Source organism: Patagioenas fasciata, chromosome 1 (assembly GCF_037038585.1).
Source record: "Patagioenas fasciata isolate bPatFas1 chromosome 1, bPatFas1.hap1, whole genome shotgun sequence".
Taxonomy (NCBI): Eukaryota; Metazoa; Chordata; class Aves; order Columbiformes; family Columbidae; genus Patagioenas; species Patagioenas fasciata.
This window is the reverse complement of record NC_092520.1, coordinates 89,793,961-89,799,446: the sequence shown is the minus strand read 5'-3', so window position 1 is coordinate 89,799,446 and position 5,486 is coordinate 89,793,961.

The window sequence follows — 5,486 nt, the reverse complement described above, 5'->3', positions numbered from 1 at the left end:
GGTCAAAACCCGTTGCAGCAGGACCATCATTTAATAGGGAGATCCTGACTAATAAGAAGCCAGCCATCACCATCACTCATTATCTCTTGAGTGATGACTGTGCCACCTAGCTACATGTGGTGTTAAAACTGACCACAGCTTTTCTTAACTCTAGTGAGAGAAGACTCAAAATGCAGCAGAATTTTATCAATGTGGAATAGATTTTGCCATACACTCCTTATCCCACATTTGGAAGGCCAGCTGCCTAGAAATAACATGAAATGAAATAACTTAATGGAATACTTTCTCCTTAAAATTACGATATTCAGCCAAAAGAACTGGCTATAGATTTCATCACCTACCTGCCTTTTGAACATATGCCCACTCAAAAACTACATGGCTTAAGGAACAGAAACTGTCTTTACTCAAACATGCAACTTGATGTGAACTCCATTCCAAGACTGAGTTACCATATCTGCTAATCTCTCTGCCTCACGCAGCAGTTCTATCCCAGCAAGTACCTCTCCACAGGGCTGGACATTCCAGGCATGACATCACTGGAAATGGTGCCAGATTAAATTACACATGGGCAGATGGATAATACAGTATTCAGCAGATTCTTGACATGAACAAAGTCTTTGTTTTTTGCATCTATGTATTCAAAGTTACATTTTCAACTGCATTTGCAAGCAATTATTCTCACATGCAAAGAATCTTCCACTTAGAGGTAAATACTTACCAGAGGAAAAAATAGGGAGCCCAGAGCACCCAAAAAGAACTGTCTGCTTCAGATCAGGACTGCATCCATCATTAACTGTATATGCAAACACAGACCCTAAAATGTTCACTACATGCATGTTTTTTCAGGAGAATATATCTTCTTTATTCTGTGACATAAGGGTCTCTTTTGCCCCCTTATAAACAACAGTATCAAGAAAGTAATTAAGAAGTGTTTCACAGCAATCTTTTCTCCCAAGGCTGCTGAGTTTTTGACCAAATTTTCAGTAAAGTTTGGACTTTCTTTAACACCTTGGACTTCATTGTTACATTGTGTTAGGGAAGTGGGGGTGACAGAGAGGACTCTCGTTGTAGTAACATGCCTGAAATAATTACTTCCAGAACTACAAGCAACTTCACAATGTGTTTCTGCTTCTATTTACTTTTAAAATGCTAAAACACAGGGTCAGTCTCTCCTAACAGTACTAGCCAGCATAGAGGCACAGACACAACTGAACCTCCACCCAGCTGCTTCCCACATTGGAAGACTAGGGCTGGTGCTAAATTGGAGCAGATGAACATTTCTAGAGGGAGTAAAGAATATGATCCTAGTGAGCGCATTCACAAGGCAATGTGAGTCAGGAAAACACTTTGCACTGCCTTCAACTAGGCCCTGCAGAAGTACCCGAATGGGACCTGACAACATCTGGCCTTAAGCTTTGAAATTGAGTAGTCACTTCCTTTTCTTTTTTCTCCTTTTTAAAAAATGTAAATCTACACATACTCAAACAACTAGAGAGAAACAATCAGGCATCCAGCCAATATAAGATCCCAGCAGGAAAACAATTGTGGAACTACCACATTATCCTTGTACAGCACAGATGATGAGAAACCCTGGATTTAGAGTTGTTATTACTTCTAGAAAAATAATTGGTTTTGCACTGTTAGCTTTCTTAGCAGTAAAGAGAAGCAAAATATATGAGCAAGATTACTAATTATGCTGTGTCAAGCAAGTTCTATCACTTAATATCTCCACTGGAATGGCATGTCAAAACAAAATATTGTAGATGTGTGTTGCATATTCCATGTCTGTGACCATTACCGTTACAAGAAACATAAATATTTACAGAACAGCTGAGCACTTTGACAAATCTAAGTCGACTTTTCAGAAGAGATAAAATGTTATGTGTTGACCATAAATAACAACTCTGCATGAAGAAGTTGATTCTTCAGAGCTAAGAAACAGTGAATAACACAGCCATGAACAGGACTCTATTGGATAAGGCCTACTTACCTTCTTCTCTAGTGCAAGGCCTTCAGTACAACAGTAATTCTTATAAAAAGGAAATAGATTCAGTTTCCCCCATGTAAGTGATGATAGATAACATTGAAAATCTTGTTCATAATGACCTTGGAGGAGAGGATAGGGATGAAAACTAAGCTAGCCTACAGTTCCCGTGCCCCTAGAAACAAGATACCAAGCAGCCAGTTGGCAACCAAACTTTTATAGCAAGTTTTGCACCCAGCCGTGGGGATGTTGTTTCATGGTGCCTAGAAAAAACTTAAAAATCAACCATTTGTGTTGCAGGAGTAATCACGCCTTAATACTGAAAGGTGCTGTGATTCGTTCTAAGACACTATACCACTGGAAATCTGAGCTGAGACATTTTCACTTCTTAAAATGAATATATAACAGTAAAAAAAAAAAAGTCTCAAAATCTATTAGCAGTTTTGCTATAAAAGCAAGTTCTTGGCATTTCTTGAAGTGTAGTTGTCAATGTGGGGTTACAATTAGGTAAAGGAATCTGGAATATTAAAAATCTTTGGCTACAGTTTTCAAGTCTGAGTTAAGAGTGACTGATTATAGCTTTCCTCTTCTTTTCAGCTTTGAGTTAATTTAATAATAACAAATAAGGGTGAACCCAGCACAAGTTAAGTAACTCAAATGCTGTTTCCTTACCTAAGATTGACTTTACTTTTCCATCTCCATCCAGATTCAGATTTCTAAATAAGTTTTTAAAATACAGCTTAGTGGTTTGGCAATAGAAGGGAAGATGGTGAAAAAAGGGTACTTTACTCCAGTAGTACAGACATTATCATTTTACTCCATGATGTCCTCTTTGGTTTAGAAAGGAGCAACTGTGAGAATTGCCACAGGCACTGGTGAAACAAAACAAAGACTCCCAAACACTGTCTCAGCTGTAGTTTGCAAACCTTTATGGATAATTCCTACTCTGAAACTCATGAAGAAGTAAAAATGGTGGTAAGAGTACAGTGTGTTCTGCAAGAAATGCTCAGAGCTAACAGTGGTCTGTTGGGCCAACAAAAAGTTTTTAAAACATTAAAGTGAAGTACCCTACAGGATACTCTTAAGAACACTTCCCAAGGCAGTGTCCAAGGTAAATTTTCAGTAATAAAGGCAGTTTTCTGCCTATTTGTTTCTCTGGTTCAAGGTCAGCTTAAACTTAAATGTGTAGCAGTATATCTAGAATAGTTAAGGTTTTTGTCCTTCTCCTATCTGAATCTTATTACAGCACATTTTTTTGGACTGCCAAATGCAAATCTATCTAGCCAGATATTAAGTGTTTTGTCAGTACAGCTATAAAGCCACAGAATCATGCCAAAAGTTTTCCCAGTTGTTTTCCACACTCACATTTTCATGACTGGACATCTCTTTGAATTTTCTCCTCTCACTCCCTCTTAAACTGACTTTTACCAGTGAGAGATCTATCACTCCAGGTGGATTTCTCTAACCTGTTAAAAGCAATTTAGTTGTCATCTTCAGAATACTTTTTCTATCTCTAGAGGTAGCCTTGAGTGCTGTTAGGGGTCATTTGATCTGTCATTTATCGTTATATTTATTGATAATCTCTGCTTCCCATGGCGGGCAAATTAAAGCCAAAAGCTTCCAGTTGACTCAGATTATGGGGTTTTTTTAAGTTATAAATCAGATCAGTTGCAAATCTCCTCTTCTTAATTCTTCACATTTCTAAAAAAGAATGTTTCCCTATCATACTTCACTTAGATATCAGTTATCCAGGTAAAGTAAATAAAAAATTTGCCATACATATGAGAATATTTTTTGGTGACATTAGCCAGGAATCATATCCTACTTCTGTTCTTTCTGTAAAAGGAGACCAATGAAGTTAGTTGAGTCTAGTGTGAGGTCCATGGAATGATACATGTTAGCAGGAAGTTTCAAGTGGAGCAGGTAACTGCTGTTTCAGCTCTTGGAGCGAATCTGAGGACAGTATGCCACAACTGGTTACATCTCTGAGTAAGAATATTCTGACTAGTTTCTCCCTTTTTCTTAATTTATGACATTGCTCCAGTTCAGTTGAGTGTAACTTAAGCATGCCATTGCCTGTTTAACTTCATGAGTTAATCCCTTCTTCCACTTTTTTTTTTCCCCTCTGAAATCTACTCACTCGCCTCCTCCCAAAAATAAAAATGTGAGAAATTAGCTGTGTTTTCAGAAGAGACTTTCAGCAGATGTGAACTTATATGGGTCTATAAAACTCTCTGACGTTTTCCTCTAGTTGAACATCAGCACCCAAATATGGCAACACTGCTTATTAAGGGAAGTTAATGACTTCACACTTCTGCTTCATTATTTTGTTGCAAGAGTAGTCTAGTCTTGTTCTGCCTTTTTAGTTGCTCTTTCACTTTTCTTACTAATGAGTAATTTGCTTTTTTATGTCTGAAGACATTTTTAGCATCCAGTTTTCTGTTCCCATTCAGTTGTGTGTGTTTTAGATTATGCTAACACATAGCACTCTCTCACTTTAGCTGAATATAAAATTGAATCACCCTGACTGGGAAATATGGGTTTTAATTAAAGGAAAAATATTTCTCAAGCTAAAACAAGTTCTGTGAACCCCAAAGATGTACCAGAGTTTCACAACCTTTAAACCACATTGGATTTGACTTTCCTTTGATCCTGAAACTTTTTAAAGATATACTAGGAATATTTTGACTTCTTTGAAGGCAAAAGGCCAGATGCTACTTATCCCATGTGGATGAACAAAAGATAGGAGCACCAGCTCCAGTATTGTGTTGCCTTTCTTTAGCTGAAGTGTCACGTCTTGATTTTTTTAAGTGGTAATGTTTGCAGATTCAAGGCATTGCTGTGATAGTTTCCAAGAAGGCACCTTTTTGCACAAGTGAATGCTGTATCCCAAGTTCCCTGCCTCCTGTAAGATCATCCAGCACCCAGCCATTCTTGCAGTTGTCAAAAAAGACAATAAGTACATTTGATAGCCATATGATACATATTGTAAAAGGAAAACGTGGGTTTGCGGAGTATGTAACTGAAAACTAACTTAGCCATTAGCGCATGGTTCCTCAGCACTTTTAACTTTTGTCTGTCAGATTGGAGTTTCCTTTCCCAAAGGCTTATGTGAGTAGAAAGCCACAGGATATAAACAGCACACAGACAAGTCACCACAAACTTAGTACAGTCTCTGTTTTAGCAAGGTTACTTTTAGGTAGACCTTTTTCTTGGAGTTAACATCTAATTCAAAGTCCAGATCTACAAAACAAGTAAGTATAGCCTTAAATCTCATTAAGAAATCAATATGAGTATTATCTAAAACAAATCACACTCAGGCATTTTGTATTCAATCATATTGTTTGTTACTAATTAAGATGCATATTCAGAATGATACAATTAGAAAAAATAAGGATGACAGAATAATGTCCAAATACATATGAAGTAACATATAAGATGCAGTGCCGAAATCCATATGGCTTTCTTTTTTAAACAAGAGAAAATCTCAACGAAGTCTGTT